The sequence below is a fragment of the Neolamprologus multifasciatus genome, chromosome 3 (genome assembly GCF_963576455.1).
Source record: "Neolamprologus multifasciatus chromosome 3, fNeoMul1.2, whole genome shotgun sequence".
Classification (NCBI taxonomy): Eukaryota; Metazoa; Chordata; class Actinopteri; order Cichliformes; family Cichlidae; genus Neolamprologus; species Neolamprologus multifasciatus.
This window is the reverse complement of record NC_140441.1, coordinates 40,546,022-40,565,393: the sequence shown is the minus strand read 5'-3', so window position 1 is coordinate 40,565,393 and position 19,372 is coordinate 40,546,022. Positions and strand designations below refer to the sequence as shown.

The window sequence follows — 19,372 nt, the reverse complement described above, 5'->3', positions numbered from 1 at the left end:
CCTCCCAGGGACTCCAAGAAGGCAGGGTAGGGGGGGGGGGGGGGGGGTGTTATGAAAAGGAAAAGAAAAACAGTATTTTCTGACGGGGCGCCCACACAAACGCAAAACAGGAGATGAAGCATAGTGAATAAGTTTCCAAACCAACTTCATTCTAAGCCAAGGACTAGAAAATCTGGTGAAGCATGTCTTCCATTTGGCTTCACCTGCACAAGTGCCAAGTTCTCCCCTGCAGAATTGGTTTTCCCTTCATCAGGAGCACGTGCTGGGCTCTCCAAATCACTGACAAACAGTATCCCACATTCTTGATTTGTAGTTCACAAACACTTGTTGTAATAACTAACTACTCCTGACATTTCTTTATACAGTAAAGTTACAGTGGGATACAAATAATATCAGGCTGATCCTGCCACAATTTGTTCCCTCGGTTCAAATCACGGACAAACAGGATCCCACAGTTGATTATGTTTTTGAACCCATTTTATACAGAAAAGAATTTTTTGGAAAATGTATTGATAGCAATGTTGAATATTATTACACAGGAAAAAATAACTGCACGTAAAATAATCACACCGTGACCCTCTGCCCTTCTAAATGGAGGGACAGTAACTGCGTGTGTATATGTAACATTTTTCTCATTGAATGTAAACAAAACCAAGGAGATGATCGTTGACTTCAAGAACACTCGCTCCACCTACACACCACTCAGCATCCACGGTTCCACGTATAGATCGTTAACAGCATCAAGTTCCTGGGATTTCACATCTCAGACCACCTCACCTGGACCACCAGCACCATAGAAAGCGTCCTGACCAGCTGCATCTCCGTGTGGTTCGGCAACTGCAAAGTTGGCGATCTCAGCCAGCTACAACTGATTGTTAAAGCAGCTGCCAAGATCATCTCTCCCTCTGTTATAGAACATTTTCCACAGGCGCTGAATCAGAAAAGCCTCCTGCATCATGCTTGACCCCTTCACACCCCTCACTTGGACTCTTTTCTCTCCTTCCATCCGGCAGATGCTATTGTAGCATCGGGGCCCGATCCTCCAGACTACAAAATAGCTTTTTTTTTTAGCCCACAAGCCATCAGACTTTTGAACTCACTTCCAGCTCACCCACTCCCCCCCCCCCCCCTCCACCACCACACACACACACACCCACACAAACTGTTAACTGGCTCTACTGCACTCCACATACCACTGCCTTTGTAATGCAGATGCTCCTCTATGGACAATCCTTACTCTCAATAATTCTGCTCATGTTCATATAACCTGTTCCATTAGTCACTTACTTTAAGCATCATACTGTAAATTGTAAATTTTAAATCGTTATTGACCCATTTACCCCTAGTCCTAAAGTGTATATTTTCTTATTATTCTTATATTTGTTTGGGTTTTTTTGCACTGATGTAACTGGAGCCTCGTCGTCTCGACTCTCTATATACTGAACTGTATACAGCAGAGATGACATTAAAGTCTACTTTGACTTGAACTCACCAAAGCTAACTCCAGGCTGAGACAGGAGACTGGTTCCAAAGCTCAAACAGTGCATTGTGGTAAGTCCAACTATATCTAACCGGTACCTCTCAACCTCACGCAGTAACTCAGGCTCCTTTCCCACCAGAGAAGTAACATTCCATGTCCCAATCACTAGTCTCAGTAGCAAGGGATCGGTCCGACAGGGGCCAAGCACACAATGGAACCCACCCCATGCATAATATCAATAGAGAAATTTTCACATTTATTGAAGTACTTTGATGAATTTAGAATGCAAGGCTGTTTAACACCCATCACATTTTGAAGTCTGGGATTTGCCTCCATTTTTTGGCAATATTCAGTATGAAGTGCTTGAGTTCGCATGATGGTGGGGCAAAAAAGTATTTAGTCAGCCACCAACTGTGCAAGTTCTCCCACTTAAAAAGATGAGAGTGCCCTGTAATTTTCATCATAGTACCTTTTGTCTCTCAACTATGAGAGACAAAATGAGGGGAAAAAATTCAGAAAATCACATTGTCTGATTTTTAAAGAATTTATTTGCAAATTATAGTGGAAAATAAGTACTTGGTCTCCTACAAACAAGCAAGATTTCTGGCTCTCACAGACCTGAAACTTCTTCTGTGAGAGGCTCCTGTGTCCTCCACTCATTACCTGTATAAATCGCACTTGTTTGAACTCATTATCAGTATAAAAGACACCTGTCCACAACCTCAAACAGTCACACTGCAAACTCCACTATGGCCAAGACCAAAGAGCTGTCAAAGGACACCAGAAACAAAACTGTAGACCTGCACCAGGCTGGGAAGGCTTAATGGTAATGTATTTGTATAGCGCTTTACATAGTCCCTAAGAACCCCAAAGCGCTTTACACATTCAGTCATCCACCCATTCACACACTGGTGATGGCAAGATACATTGTAACCACAGTAGCCCTGGAGCGCATTGACAGAGGCGAGGTTGCCGGACAGTGGCGCCACCGGGCCCTCTAACCACCACCAGTAGGCAACGGGTGAAGTGTCTTGCCCAAGGATACAACGACCGAGACTGTCTGAGTTGGGGCTCGAACCGGCAACCTTCCGATTACAAGACGAACTCCCAACTCTTGAGCCACAATCGCCCCATCTGCAATAGGTAAGCAAGTTTGTACATGCTTTGGAGTACGTGTTTTGGAGTTTGTACTTGCTTTGTCTCCAGAACACAGAAAGAGAGCAGTGATTATGTCAAGAGGGTTCACCTTGTCATCTGTGTTTGTACTGTTAAATAGATTTTCAAAGGATAACTTTGCATTCCCTGATGTATTGTCACTGCATGAATGACAAACTGAGGTATATGTCACATTCCTTGCTATCACATTAACCATCAAGAGTTTCCTTAGAAAATACCAAGGAAGGTCTGATTTCTGATTCCCGGGTTCATCAATAAGAGTCTTCTCATCAATCTCAAGTATTTTTCTGAGTTGTATCTTTTTTCTGTAGTACTGCTCCAAGCCCAGATCTTCCAATAATCTCGCCAGCTGTGTCTCTGTGGGTAAAAAGATGGTTGTTATTTCTGGAAAAACAACCAAGTCAGCTACACTGGGATTGGTTTTATGTAGTTTTTGTCTATTATATTTGAACACTCAAAGCGCTTTATACTCTACAGGTGTTTTCTACCTAAATGCATTCTGTCAAATCTTCACACTCTAATGAACACAACAGAGAGCAACTTGGGTTTTATATTATGGTTTAATATACTCTTTAAACCATCAATCAAGTACTTGCTGAAATATGTGGAATACATTTATTATATATATAATTATAAACTTCAGGGTTAATTTCACAGACGAAAGTAAGAATTACAATAATTTCACATTTCCACAAACACACTTTTATTAAAGTAGCATGATCTAACTGAGGTGTGGAAGACAAAACATTTATAGCATTCAGGTCTCTTGTATTGAATACTTTTATTGTTTTTATAATATTAGTGTTATTATTTTATAACAGGATTATGATAAAGAGCAGCTCCACATTGAATTTTATTCAAGATGACCGGCTGATGGGGAAGAAAAGTAATTAAAGGGATTTAAAGTGGTTTTTGGTGCCAGACAGGCTGGTCTGAATATTTCATAAACTGCTGATCGGTCTTGATTTCTGCTGTGACATTTAGACGTTAAGGTCAGAACTTAGCACAAAATGACATGAAAGCCTGGATCCATCCTGCCTTGTATCAACAGTTCATGCTGCTGTTGCTGATGTACTTTATCACTGAGGACCATCTGAGCAGTTATTTAAATGCTGTTGCCTGTCTGAGTGTTGCTGCTGACCATCTCCACCCCTTTATGAACACAGTGCACCCACCTTCAGACAGATGTTTCTAGCAGGATAAAGTTCCATGTCCCAAAGTTTAAATCATCTCAAACTGGTATAATGAACATTAAAAGGAGTTCACTGAACTTAAATGGCCTCCACAGCCACCAGATCTCAAAACAATAGAGTTCCTGTAAAAGTCTGCAGCAACTGTGTGATGCTTTGCTATTTAACTCACTGACTTACTCATTACCCATCATGTCATGACTCATTACACTGCTGGGGTAATGTTACTAATTATTTTATTTTATGTTTAAGATTTAGTAATTTGCAGCTGTGGGTGGACAGTGTCTGCAGACTCACATGAAAAGTTCTTAAAAACTTAGAGACTGGAAACAAAAAGATCAAAAGAAGAAAAGGTTCTTTACGTCTTCACTGACGAGAGACGTCTGAGAGACAGAAGAGTTTATTCCACTCTGACAGTTATATTATTATCATTATTTGATTTGATTCCTAAAAATATGAATTGTTAGGTACCTTCTGCTCTACCTGAATGTAGCTTATAATAAAAAGCACTGAGATTGCTCAGTTAGAAAAGTGTAGCATAAATAAGAAACAGTCCATTTACCAGTTCGTTCACCTACACAATGGCTACAAGTAGAGGAAAGTCATAACTTAAATCTGCTGATAACATTGATTGAAGTCATCATCCCTCCCTGATTCTTTAAGGTCTTTATGTGTGTGCTTTCAGTCTTCACGTGTCAAGTAATTGACACAGATTAACTCTGACATCCAGGAAATGTCAACAGCGAGGAAACAGCCGAACCAACAAATGAACAAATTCTTCCTTCTCTTATTTTTCAGTTCATGCATCCTTGATTCCTTTGCTCTCATTTCCTTGAACCTATCAGTATATCTTAGCTCCTCCCACCAGAGAAGTGAGCAAGTGAAGTGAGAAAAACATGTAGGGAGGAGCTAAGAGGCTTTTAACAATATCAGACATCCTTGCTTTACTCGTTTTAAAGCAATGCCAGTTAAATGTAGCACATCCATTGTTTCGTTACAGCAGAGTATACTAAAGTATTTGGTTGGGTCCGTGTGATAAGTGAGACTTTTAAGTCTGTGCCAGAGACAGAATAATTCTCTCACCCAGGATATACTGAATGCAATTTAACAGTTAAGTTAACACATAAACAAATTCTTCCCCCTCTTTTTATTTTTTTTGGTTTCTACATCCTTGATTCCTTTGCTCTTATTTCCCCAATCATCAAATTGCAGCTCAGTCCCTCACACATGACAGGTGAGCAGACAAGGTTAGGAAGACATGAAGAGAAAGGAGCTAAGACAACATATTCATGCCTCTGAGCCATTGAAGCAAAGTCAGTTAAAAATTATCTTTGGCACAGATGCTGTTGTCCATTGTTTTGTTGCAGCGCACTCCTACATATTTACAGAGTCCTGTTTCCACTCCCTGTTTGTTATGTCTCTTTTATACATCATTGGTGAAAAAACACTTTACTCAGGATATAGTAGATCCTCCAGATCTCCCCTTTCCTGGTGCATTTTAGAAACTTAAACGTGCTTTAAGACGGCACATTAAGACTGATTACTGGGTCACAGCCTGCAGCACAGAAAAGAAGGGAAGGCAATGAATAGATAATGAATAGTCCTGTTGTTCATACCTGTTTTAGACAGTAGGGTGAGCAGTTTAATCCTTCACCTGTATTTAGGTATAAGAGAGCCATGTCTGCTTTGAGAGATCGGTTATTGTGATGGATTGTAGTTGTTGAACTTGGATGATGAAATCATCTACTTCCTGCAGGGTTAATGATCACCTTCTTTGATTTCTCAAGTGCATTGAAAAATGATTCAGCTGCTGCTAGTGAGAAAAAAACTACAGTAATGTCAGTAAACACCACCTCATGGATTACTGACTGCCTGACAGACTGACCACAGTATGTGAGACTGGGCCGAGCTCTGTCTGCTTTAGTGATGTGCAGCAGGTCCTCCACAGGTGGACAGTTCTGTCCTGGACTTCATGCACTTAGATTTTCAGTACAAGTCTGAGTCAAGACACCTTCAGAAATACCCTCATGATTCTGCAGAGGCTGGATGTATTAGTGATGGCAGGAGGAGGAGTGTGAAGCACTGGTGGATGATTTTGTGATGTGATCTGGAAACAATCATCAGCTGGGGAGAAGTACAAGTACCTGGTACATGTAGTACATGGAAAACGGGCTGAACTGGAAGTTCAAAACAGAGGCTGGATACAAAGGAAATGAACAGACTCTTATCAAGTAGCGAGAGCCTTCAACATGTGCAATGCTGTTTCTGTCAGGCAGAATAAATATGTTGATCATTAGTAAATCATTTAGAAGAGAGAGACTTAATGTTTAATGCTTGGTAAAAAGTAAATGGCCTGTATTTGTACCCAGAAAGGGTAATCTGGGGAAAAGGAGGATCGCATTTGTCGGCCGCGGTTGTCGGAGCCTGTGCGTACTTGTGTGTGCTTGTAAACGCGGCAATGGCGGAGGAGCGCTGCAAAAAACTTTTAAATATTACTTTTTCTGGGTCACAAAATAAACTTTTAAGATATTTTCAGGCGAGAATGTAGCTGTGTAATGCTCAAATATGTACTTAATTTATCAAAACATCACATATTTGCAAAAATGCTCCGACGTTTTTGGAGACATCTATTTTTTTTAATGCTTTGAGGCAGATTTTGAACATCTGTGGCATCTATTAATGTCAAATCTAGCCTTTCTTTAACAACATAAGCAAACTGCTTTTATATTTAACCACTTTTCTGTTTAATTACATTTTAAATAATAATAATAACAATAGTATTTATTTTGTTTAAAAAAATGTCTTTAAAAACAGGTTTTGTTGTGAAAGCTATAATCCAGATTAGTGGCCTGTTAAATGCTTAAAGTCTAGGTTGGCTTTATACTTGAGAATAAAGTAATATAGCTTGTCCTTCTAAAGAATTAAGTTAAATACCACAGTTGAATCATAAGAAACATTATGTTACATATAAACCCTGCCATATGTTAGATCTGGTCATTTTGCTTATCAGAAACTTTATATATTGGAAATTAACTTTGAATGTAATGATTATATTTAAATTAGGTGGTCTTTTTTTAAAACACATATATCTTTAGGCCTAAACTGACAGTGCCAATACCACACATTCAGACACAGTAGTAGATGGTGTTTTTAATACTATATGTGTTAGTCTAATTTGGTTGTATGGGGTCTACATTGACCTTCTGTCTTGTAAGTTATTATGACTGCACAGCCATTAAGGATCAAATCAGGTTCTGAAAAATGTTCTGCTTTTTCTCCCTCTGCTTGCTTCTTACTGTTTTTGAGGCTCGGGACCAGCACTCCTGCTGTTGGACAGAAAGACATCAACTCAGTGGTAAGTATTTTGGTTTTCCAATATATTAGCAATTGTCAGTGACATTTCTATTAATCAGGCTGAACTTTAATCATACTTTAGATCAGCCTGTTTTACTTATTGTTTTATTTGTGCTTTGGTTTGGGGAAGTTGTTTCTTCACTAATCTTTTCCTGTCTTCTGTTATTAGACTTGAGATATGACTGCACGATGCTGTTGCTGGTGACTCCAGTTAATTCTACAAGACATGCTGTGTAAGTAAACAAACAAAAACAGTTTGTCTGCATTTCTTGAAAGATCACATTACAAACTTAGTTTAGAGGGTCTACACTGTATTTAGTGAAGTCTGCAGGTTTTCTCACAGCAAACTTTGTTTTGTGCCCAAATCATTTTGCACATCATTAGCATAAAAGTTATTAGCCATGTTTGCATAGCCCTTTTTAAAATAATGCTTTCATGACATTATTGTATGTTGGGTGGTGGTTACGGCTATCCAGACTGACAAGTGGGACATTGAATGTCACCTCTCCGGTGGGGAGGGAGCCTGACATTGTCTAAGTTTGAGTCTGTTTTATACCAAATGCAGAAAAAAATGTTTTAAGAAAGCAATTAAGTTTGTGTTCCAAAAAATATGATCGCTTGCTTGCAGGACACCAGGAGAGATGAGTCCTCCATCACAGATGGTGTGGTCAGTGAAGATGGTCGCCTGCAGGTTCACGCTCATTGCATCTCCAACCCACATCCACTGCCACTGTACTTAAGGGAAGTTAAAGACTTTCTTCTGCACCTACATTTGGATCACCTCGATCCATGATAGTCATTCAGGCAGTAATGCCTGGACTGGAAACAAGCCATCCTTAAAATATTACAACATTCCAGCTCCTGTGTTGGAATGGAAAACAAATGTCCATCCATCCATCGGCTTCCGCTTCTCCTTTTCAGGGTCGCGGGGGGCGCTAGAGCCTATCCCAGCTGTCATTGGGCGAGAGGCGGGGTACACCCTGAACAGGTCGCAATCTGTCGCAGGGCCAACACACAGAGACAGACAACCATTCGCGCTCACATTCACTCGCACATTCACACCTAATGGCAATTTGGATTTTCCAATTAACCTATCCCCACAAGTTGCATGTCTTTGGATAGTGGGAGGAAGCCGGAGTACCCGGAGGGAACCCACACAAACACGGGGAGAACATGCTAACTCCACACAGAAAGACCCCGGCCTGATGTTGGAATTGAACATGAAGCTCAGTCCCTCACACCGGTGGCACGGTGGTCAGCACTGTTGCCGCACAGCAAGAAGGAAAACAAATGTGTTGTTTAAATTAGAGACTGCACTTGTGACGGAAAAATAAATATTTTATTTTGATTATATAAGTAATGTAAGTACAAAACAAACTTGTGGTAGGCCTAAGCTTATTTTCTTAATAATTAAATCTGAGACTTTGTTTCATTGTAAGATTATAACAGTGATGGCAATATAATTGTTTGTTGTTCAAGAGAACAGTGTCCAGTATGTTGGCTGTTATACTTTTTTGCATTTGAAAATAAAAGTTGGGCTGATTTTAACATCACTACAAAAAGTGTTGTTAATTATTTTTAATCATATTCAGGTTACCACAAATTGTTTTTTCATTTGTTGAACTTGAAATGTTTGTTAGTAGGTAAACAATTAGTATAGTCAGAAATATCAAGTTATTCTTAATACTGCAGACTTGCAATGAATAAGTTGTCCTAAAAGTCAACTTAAGTAAGCTTTACTTAGTTTTTTTGAGGCAACGATTTTGCATAGTTTTTTTGAGTTCTGGGAACTAACAAGGTTGTACAGTGTACTCAAAATGAGTAAGTTGCCCTAACTTAATTATCTTAAGTAAAACTTTACTCAGTTTTTTTGAGGCAATGAGTTTGCATTGTTGGGTTTTTTTTGAGTTCTGTGAACTAATTAGATTTTATAGTGTGGGACGTCCCATTGCTCCTGTTACCTTTCTTCCACAGAAGAGCCGCGTTCCATTTCAATGTGACACCAGCCCCATTTTCTATGAACCGGAACCATTTGGGCTGGGCCCTGGAGATACTGAAATAATGTTTCTGATCATACCCCAGTTGCACCTCCAGAGTTTTTTCATAGAGGCTACCATATGGGGGCCACTAAAAATATTTGGGTGGCAAAGCAGAATTTCCTGTTTTATTATGCTGTTGTGAAATATGGGTTCCTTGAAAAATATGGCAATAGAGACAGAAAAAAATTATACACCTGTTTGATTTCCTGCTATAAAAGATATCACTGAAAATAAGTACATATGAAAAACAAATAAGATGTTGAAATCCATAATAGTTCGTTTTAATCAGTAAATTTTGTGGGGCCCAAAATTTGCTGCTAGTGTAACCGGTGTGATTCTGCGTTGTCTGATAAAAAAGGTAAAAGAAAGAAAGACCTCCAAGTAAATAATTTGCCCACTGGGCATTGGGCTGGCATTTATTTTTACATTAAACATAAAATATGCATTTACACGTAACATATTTGACATAAGATAAAACAAAAACAACAACATGAAATCCGACATAACTGATAAAAAAAAAGGTAAAAGAAAGAAAGACCTCCAAGTAAATAATTTGCCCACTCCAGCTCCTACGACCAAATACAAACAGTGGGGAAGAGGGTTAGCTCAAGCCACCACAACTTCCAAGCTAGCAAGGAGTATATATTCATGCTAGCATTTATGGCGCCTAAAACACATTTATGATACACACATACTACACACTTATAACATCTAACAAAAACAGGCTTAATAATGACAATAATTGAACTAAAATTGCAATCAGAAACATCCAGGTGGCTAAATATGCATTATATGTGTGTTTTAAAGTGTTGGTAAGAAATGACACCCACCTCTCCCACAGGGGAATTGTAGAAAAGGGGAGAGGCAAAAGGGGTACACTGTATTTATAGGATTGCACCAAAGAAGAAGAAAAGAATGAGGAGGGGCTCTAACTGATAATGAACATAACTACAGGCTTGGAAGTCCTAAAAGTCAGGTATAAAAGGAACGGTTTGGGGGTTTAGAACACATTTTGGGTAACTATAACAATGTGATTTATGACCCTGTTACACTAGGTTGTAGGCACAAACCTTGAATGCAAGACTTGAATAATAAGCTAAGTCACTAGAAAGTAATATATAAACAATACTGACAACCTAAATATCCAAAAGAAATGGTGACAAAAACCCAAACATTAATTATTCAAAAAAAGGTATGAGCCCAAAAATCTCAAAACAAGAGCCAGGTACAGTGATATTTATTAACAGCATGTACAAGTGTTACTTCTGATGCGTGGAAATCCCACAGTGGAAATATTATTATCATCATTTCCAAGAGTGTAATAATTTTAATTGGAATGAAAAGAAAAGCAGAAGATACCAAAATATGCAGTATCGCACACCACTACCCACAATGCATTGCGGCATGCCGTCAATCCCGAAGCGCGCTAATTTTGAAATAACACACCACGTGATTACGTTGTGCAGCCTAGTCACGTGACCGCACAGCAACAAATCGCTGCAGAGCTGGGTAAAGGGGGCGGAGCAAAGTGTGTGCGCTGGAGAGGACTCGAGCAGAGAGAGCTGCTGAAACAAGAGTAAAGTAGTAAGCTTACAGGATCAACTAGCTACTTTTCAATCGATATCTGCATCGATCTACCCACCGTTGTCTCTTGGATTGTAGCTGAGATCAGCGCGAACCACGTGTGTCTCAGCTTCCTGATCTGTTAACTGTGTTTGGAAAGGCTTCTAGCTTAATCACAGAGTTCTCTTGTTTGTGGGCTCATCTACAGGTAAGCACGGAGCTAACTTTGATGTGGTTTTAGTTTATGTTTTTCTCTGGTGAGAATAATAGATTGCTTACTATACATTGAAGTTAGAGAGACTGTAGAGTTTGTGATTGCTTGCAATATTATGATATGGCGGTTGCTAGGGGGTAAGAATACATATAGCAAAATAATCTTGGAATATGAACAAAAGGATGGAGTGCAAGGGAGGAGAACAACCAACCCCCACCCCAGGACATGAAGCCAGGGGTACAAGCCTGGGGGAGGGCAATCAGCCTTTAGTGAACAATTATGTTGTGAAAAATGACGTATTAACTACTACAAAACACTGACCTTTGTGGGAATGCTTGGAGCAGACTAACATGTGAGCTGGAGTGTTCTGCGACGTTATATTTGGTCTTCGAATGGCAAGTGAAATGTGAAAACCTGCATGCCATAGTACCGCTTGCCACTAGGGCTGGGCCATATTATACCGTTCACGGTAATACCGGTACAATGTTAAGCAACGATAAGAAAATGGAAAAATATATGAATGTGGGTAAAACGCGCATGCGCAGTGCCTTTGTTTTCATACGCACATGGCCGAAAAAGCATGGTGGCAACGGAGAATGAGAAGGGCGAAAGCGGATCGTTGAGTGAGACGGATGAACCATAATTAGTTTGTAAAAATGGTTCCAGTTCAATAATGTGGAGCTAGTTTTGTGTTTGTCCGTCAGATACACAACAAAGCACATTTTTTTGTAGAAAAAGCAAGTGGGCCGTCGTTATTGCCATATTTGTTGGACTAAGGCGCTTGTAAATCTGGGAGTAATCTGGTAATTCCTTCAGGTCCCAAAGTCAAACGAACACCGCAGCATCACTGAGTTAAAAAGTGTCTAAATTCTTTCTTAAATCTCTGAAGGATGTGGCCCTGCCACTACCCGATCTGTACCAGAAACCAGATACAATGCCGGACACTGTTTCTTCTTCTTCGGGGTTTACCGGCGGGTTGTACATGCAGTGCTGCCGTCTTCCGTTTCAGTCAGTTATTACACTCTTTCATCCTACTACGTATTTCTGCGTCTTTCGGGCTCTTACAAAGCTTCAAGAAAAAAAAAAAAAAAAAAAAAAAAAAAAATATATATATATATATATATATTTATATATATATTAGGGATGCAACGATACACAAAATTCTCGTTTCAATACTTTGGTGTCACGTTTCGATATATTTTCGATACAAAAAAATCTTCATGCTTTTTTTAATTTGTCACTTATTAAAATTATAAATATATATTTTAACTCAAAAGTACAGTTCTTAAATTTAATGTTGCTGAAACAACAAAGTAATACAAAAAAAAGTATATATATATATATATATATATACATATACACATACATATATATATACATATATATATATATATACTTTTTTTTTTTTTTGCTGAGTAACAGGAGCAGAAGAGTCTGTTGGAGCAGCAGAGGAATAATTTCAGCCATTTGGAGTCAGCTCAGCCACTACAGAGGAAAAAATGTCTTCAACACAAAAGGTGAGAAAAACATCACAGTTACACTGTTATTGAAACTGTAGATTCTGGGTAGAAAGATAAATCAAAAACCCGTTAACAGCAGCTTTATATTTTCCATCCTGGGCTCATCCATATATACAGAATCTACATTCAAAATCAGAAACCACAGAAGTCACAAGAAAATACAAAGATCATATTTTATCTACACACATTGAAACAACAATATCATCAGTTGAACTCAAAAAAAATTTGTGAAATAAAAGATTTTCTCTGCTGATCAATATTTCCTAATGTCATTTTAATTATACCTCTCATTGTGTCACATCATTGTAATGTGATACTATCACCAGAAGGTGGTGGTAACACACCAGCAATGTGTTTGTTGACATGTTTGATTCCACTGACGGAGGGAGTTTCAGTTTGTTCCACGACTGCATTTCACTCACTGCCTCTGTCACTGCAGGACCAACATGGAGCAAGAAGTCAGCACTCTCAGGAGGCCGACAAACCTCACAGAAGAAAGGGAGAGAAAACGTACAGCTGTGACTTGTGTGGAAAGTCTTTTACCCAGGCTGGAGCCTTAAAAGGACACCAACTCATCCACAGTGGAGTTAAACCTTACAGCTGTGAGTTGTGTGGAAAGTCTTTTGCCCAGGCTGGAGCCTTAAAAACACACCAACTCATCCACAGTGGAGTTAAGCCTTACAGCTGTGAGTTGTGTGGAAAGTCTTTTGCCCGGGCTGGAGCCTTAAAAACACACCAACTCATCCACAGTGGAGTTAAAGCGTACAGCTGTGACTTGTGTGGAAAATCGTTTGTGCAGGCTGGAAACTTAAAAACACACCAACTCATCCACAGTGGATTTAAACCTTACAACTGTGACTTGTGTGGAAAGTCTTTTACTCGGGCTGGAGTCTTACAAACACACCAACTCATCCACAGTGGAGTTAAAGCATACAGCTGTGACTTGTGTGGAAAGTCTTTTGCCCAGGCTGGAGTCTTAAAAACACACCAACTCATCCACAGTGGAGTTAAATCTTACAGCTGTGACTTGTGTGGAAAGTCTTTTGCCCAGGCTGGAGTCTTAAAAAGACACCAACTCATCCACAGTGGAGTTAAAGCATACAGCTGTGACTTGTGTGGAAAGTCTTTTGCCCAGGCTGGAGGCTTAAAAAAACACCAACTCATCCACAGTGGAGTTAAACCTTACAGCTGTGACTTGTGTGGAAAGTGGTTTACCCAGGCAGAGAACTTAAAAACACACCAACTCATTCACAGTGGAGTTAAACCTTACAGCTGTGACTTGTGTGGAAAGTGGTTTACCCAGGCAGAGAACTTAAAAACACACCAACTCATCCACAGTGGAGTTAAAGCGTACAGCTGTGACTTGTGTGGAAAGTCTTTTGCCTGGGCTGGAAACTTAAAAACACACAGAATCATCCACAGTGGAGTTAAACCTTACACCTGTGACTTGTGTGGAAAGTGGTTTACCCAGGCAGAAAACTTAAAAGCACACCAATTCATTCACAGTGGATTTAAACCTTACAGCTGTGACTTGTGTGGAAAGTCTTTTACTCGGGCTGGAGTCTTAAAAACACACCAACTCATCCACAGTGGAGTTAAAGCATACAGCTGTGACTTGTGTGGAAAGTCTTTTACCCATGCTCAAAGCTTAAAAAGACACCAACTCATGCACAGTGGAGTTAAATCTTACAGCTGTGACTTGTGTGGAAAGTCTTTTGCCCGGGCTGAAGCTTTAAAAAAACACCAACTCATGCACAGTGGAGTTAACTCTTACAGCTGTGACTTGTGTGGAAAGTCTTTTGCCCGGGCTGGAGCTTTAAAAAAACACCAACTAATCCACAGTGTAGTTTAAGCACACTACTGTGACTTGTGTGGTAAAGCTTTTGCTCAAAGTCGAAAATTACAGAAGCATCTAGTTACCCACTCTGGAATTAAGGCGTACAGCTGTGATTTTTGTGGAAAAAGGTTCAGTGACAAACAGTACCAAAATATTCACCTACGGATTTACACTGGAAATTATGTTTCCTGCTGTGATCAGTAGTGATGTGCGATACCACTGATTTCCTTTCCGATCTGATACCAAGTAATATTCAGGGTGGTATCGACGATACTGATCCGATACTGATACTTTGTACAAACTTATTTTATTTATTGTATCTCAAATTATAGCGTCATAATGATTACAGGACATCAGATTACTTGTTCTTATCACTTAATAAGGCAGAGTTCATCTTACAGAAATAAAAAACTGAAGTTGTGCTATTTGAATACCTTGCCCTCCTGCAGCATTAAAGGACTCCGTGAGAGACTGTCTCGCCCTAGCAGCACCTGTCCCTCTCCTCCTCTTCAGTTCACCTCAACATACGCGCGTCATATTCTGTGATATGATTTACTCTGAGGTGTTTGGTTGTGGCAACATCACTAACTTTGTCATACATGCCAACCCTCCTGATTTTTCCGGGAGAATCCCGGAGCCACCATTCTCCCGAATTTCTCCCCATTTTCCACCCGGACAACAACATTGAAATACCATATCGCAGAATTCATAGCGCGGCCCAGCCAATTCCAGTTTCCAACAATGGCGGCAGCGCCTTCGTTTTAATATTACTCTTATTTCTCTTTCTGGGTCGCAAAAAAACTTTTAACATGTTTTCAGGTGAGAATGTAGCTGTGTAAACTTCAAATATCTGAGCCAACCTACACATCGTTTTCAAACCCCTGTGGTCTTTCACTACTCGGGTTAAACATGATATATAAGTCACTTTGATAACTTAAAAATGTTTTTTTTGTGTTTTTTCAGTGTTTTATTTGTTCGTGAGTAAATCGGTTTGGCTGAGATTAAAGTTATTAGATTAGATTAAATTAAACTTTATTAATCCCTTGGGAGGGTTCCTCTGGGGTTTTCACACAGCTGAATAAACGTCAAACAGAAAACTAATTAAACAAAGTGTGAGACGGTCGAGAGTTTAAGTCAGTGCCCGGTTATATTTTAGATAGCAAGGAGCAGAGGGCAGTTTCACTCCACCGAGGGAGCTCGTGACGTACTACCCGGCTTTCTTTAGACCGCGAAGGCCGGGTCCTCAGGTGGAAGCAGCCTCTGAATTTGGACACCCCCGCTGTTTCCGGGCGGCCAATAATAACGGTGACATTTAACGTATTTTATCCGATAAATAAACACTGTAAAATGTATTTATCACCCCCCCAACAGCCCTTTTGAATGTCTCCCTAATTCTGAGGTCTCAAGGTTGGGAAAGTATGGCCACTCACTCTTGGAGCACTTTTTTGCCACATGTATCGCAAACCACGTCTCAGCTGTTTGTGGATGTAAAATATGTCCGCACATGACTCCAATTACGCTCAGCCATTGTTGTGAGTGCGCACGCCAAGGGGCTGCGAGACATTTATACAGCCGCATTTCGCACATGACTATGAAAGGCGGAAGAGGAAGTAGTTCCTTTGAATGTAGACAATCCGAATGTTATAGTTTCTTTCCACTGTGTTCCTGTTAATGATAAACTACAAATTAACCCTAAATTACTAAAATATCGATATTTTAATATGAGAATCGATTCTAGAACATAAATGACTGGTATCGGAGGAATCGATATTTCAGGATCGATCCGCATGTCACTAGTGATCAGTGTGGGAAACTGTTTACAACAGATGCACAGTTACAACGACACATGTTTAGCCACTCTGAGGAGAGACCTTACAAAAGTGAACTGTGTGAGAAGACTTTTAAAGTTCCACATCACCTGAAAAAAACACCAACAGATCCACACCAGAAATTAAACTCTACAAGTGCAGTTACTGTGAGGATGTATTGATTTTTTTTTTCTTGTAATTTTAACCTGATTGTTTGGAACAAGTCTGATCAGTAAACTTATGGAGTTATACTGATTGGAATAATGAAGAGTCATTTTCGCTCGGTAAGCTGAGTGTTATAATGTAAACAGTAAAACGTAGTTGGATATTGGCAGAGATCACTTACGCTGTCATTGTTTAGAAGCAGAGCAACACAGATGGATCCAGTTCTCAACCCTGTCGTCACTGTGGTGCTGGGAAAATGTTTCTCTGTGACCTTTGTGGAAAAACCTCCAATCATCAATGGGACCTTGAACCACGTCAACGTAGACACACTGGAGACAAAATGAACTACTGCAAAGAATGTGGGAGAGGCTTCCACACACCAAGTACATTAAAAATACATGAACTCTTCCACAGTGGGGTCAAAAAGCACATCCGTGACCAGTGTGGGTCATCCTTCACCACTGCACGTGAGCTTAACGAACAAGAATTAGCAAATCCACACAGGAGAGACACCATACAAGTGCAGACACTGTGACAAAAACTTCTCACAATCAGGTCACCGTAACAAACATGATTATACACACATGGAAGCGAACTTCAGCTCTGACCACTGTGACAAGAGCTTCAGGAATCTCAGTTCATACTCCAAACACAAACGATTCCACGCTGTAAATAAACTGTTTCACTGTTACCAATGTGCAAAAACATTCACTTCATTATCTGCTCTGTGCAAACATCAGCCTGATCATGCAGGACTGAAATCACTGGATCACAATGAATCTGAAGAGAGAGAAAGATCCTCTTCTGGCTTCAGGGTTGGACTTAAAAACCTTGAGATCAGGCTCCAGTTCAGATGGAATCTCCTGTAAAGAGTGTCAGCTGATGTCACATTTGGATCTGATGAGGTAGCTCTGATTTCTGGACCTGCAGTATATACAAATACAGGCCATTTATATCAAGTTTATGTTTTTTCCTTTGAGGGATTTTAATTCTCTAAAATGTTATCCCTGTTACATTTTAATCTTTGTTCCCTTTGGACACAGTAGTGTTTAGTAGTTGTACATGTTACTGTATTATTAAAGTTTTTACCAAACTGATATTGTATCAAAATTACTGATATGGATATATATCAATTTCTTTCATTTGAACTTTCTTAGTTTTTCCAAAATTAACTTCTTTTTTTTAAATGTATTCATTTTAAAGAAATGTTAAACGTTAAAAACGGCAGCACACATAAGGACCCTTTTGTTAATTCAAATTCTATTAAACATCTATTTTTGGCTCCTCCTTTCACTTTTGTGTATTTACTGTATCCTTGAAGTCCACATGTTGTTTTTTGAATGAATTCATTTTGATCCACATGTTCTGCAGCCGTTTTCTTGTTAATTTGAAGTTGCATTATAAAATCCTGATAATGTTAAAGCGTTAGTTGTATTTGATGAACTGTGTAAAGTTTGTCTTATTAAACAGTTTGGTGTGAAAAGTAAAGAAATGGTCTCAGAACAAGAAGTTTGAGCCCTGACTTCAGATTCAAACTAATTTAACTGTTTTTGGTGGTACATGTGGAGGTTTATCAGAGGAGGAGTGTCCGAAAGTCTCCTTATATTTCAATCGCATCGCTATAAGTGCAGTGTTAATTTCTGCCGATAAGTTCCACTATGTTCTTACTGTTTGCTGCGGTGATGACGTCACATGCTTTTACGACGGTCCTGCCGTATCACGAGTCGGAGGAGCATTAGGCATTAGTGATGGGATTTCCGGCTCTTTTTAGAGACCCGGCTCTTTCGGCTTGACTCACTAAAAAGAGCCGGCTCTTTCGGCTCCGAACCGGCTCTTCAGGTTGTTTTGTTGCTTTAATTATTTAATCTTTAACAATAATATAAAATTATGCAGAAAAGGAATTACTAATGTAAAAAAAGTGGTTTTATTTATATATGTTTATATATGGCCCCTAGAGACAAAGCACGTACAAACTCTAAAGCATATACAAACTCCAAAAAGCACGTACAAACTCCAAAACACATTTCTAGCGTTAACTGAACTTCCAAAACAGAGCTACCCAGATCACTTAAATTACACAATTGAAAGCATGTGTGTATTGTTTGTGTATTTATAGACAAGCACTCATATTTATTCAAATAATTAAAAAAAAAAATTCATTTACCTGTTATTACCACACACCAAATCCGGTTGTTGATACTTCCTGGCTTGTGTAACCACTAGGTAACAAAAGCTCAACACTGCGCCCTAGCATCCTGGAGCACTTCTGTTGTCTTTTGTACATGATTCTGAGTTTGTACGTGCTTCTGAGTTTTTACGTGTTTTGGAGTTTGTACATGCTTCGGGGTTTGTAAGTGCGTCTGAGTTTTTACGCGTTTTGGAGTTTTTATGCGTTTTGGAGTTTGTATGTGCTTTGTCTCTAAGGGCCACCATAAATATACTTTATTTATTCACTCCACATAAAATGTAATAAATAAATCATATAATACAAAAAAACAACTATTTACATTTTAAACTTTTAACTATTTAAATTTTCAGCTTTTTCCTTTTAAACAAATTTAACGTGAAACAACACAAAACACTGCAAACCACAACACAATTAAATATAAATTAAAATATTAAAACAAAAAGAAGATGCACATTCTCTGTCATATGGGCCTGCATGATTTCTGAATCCTTTATCATCTGCAACTGAAAATAGTGGATGATTACTATACCTTTCTAATGTGACGTTGTTGTCCCTCGCTCTCTTTCTCTCTGGCTCTGTTCCTGTGCTGCTGCGAGTGTAACTAACGCCCCTCCCCCCTCTGCCCAGCGCAAAGTACAGGCGCGCGTGCGGAGCCGGCGCGCGTGCGGAGTTCAGCGAAAAAAAGGGCGAGAGAGAGGGTGAGAGAAAGAAAAAAACAAAACCTCACGGCTCCCAATAAGGAGCCGGCTCGCGTCGTTCACTTCAAAGAGCCGGCTCTAAGAGCCATTTCGTTCGCGAACGACCCATCACTATTAGGCATGTTTTTGTCCATGGGTGC

The 19,372-nt window shown here is 39.5% G+C and overlaps 2 long non-coding RNA genes and 1 pseudogene across 3 annotated transcripts in view; all 3 read left to right on the top strand.

Moving 5' to 3' along the window:
* Nucleotides 1-19,372, top strand: part of LOC146523192 (uncharacterized) — a 123,609-nt gene that overhangs the window by 88,600 nt on the left and 15,637 nt on the right. The gene's annotated exons all lie outside the window — the stretch shown is intronic.
* Nucleotides 6,939-8,536, top strand: LOC146523194 (uncharacterized). The gene is made up of 4 exons (XR_014871504.1): nt 6,939-7,201; nt 7,370-7,433; nt 7,829-8,063; nt 8,476-8,536. It is a non-coding gene; the product is annotated as an uncharacterized LOC146523194 (long non-coding RNA).
* On the top strand, nt 10,830-17,414 carry LOC146523193 (uncharacterized; annotated as a pseudogene). Its single transcript, XR_014871496.1, has 5 exons — nt 10,830-11,010; nt 12,439-12,533; nt 12,976-14,029; nt 16,307-16,356; nt 16,546-17,414. The product of XR_014871496.1 is annotated as an uncharacterized LOC146523193 (transcript).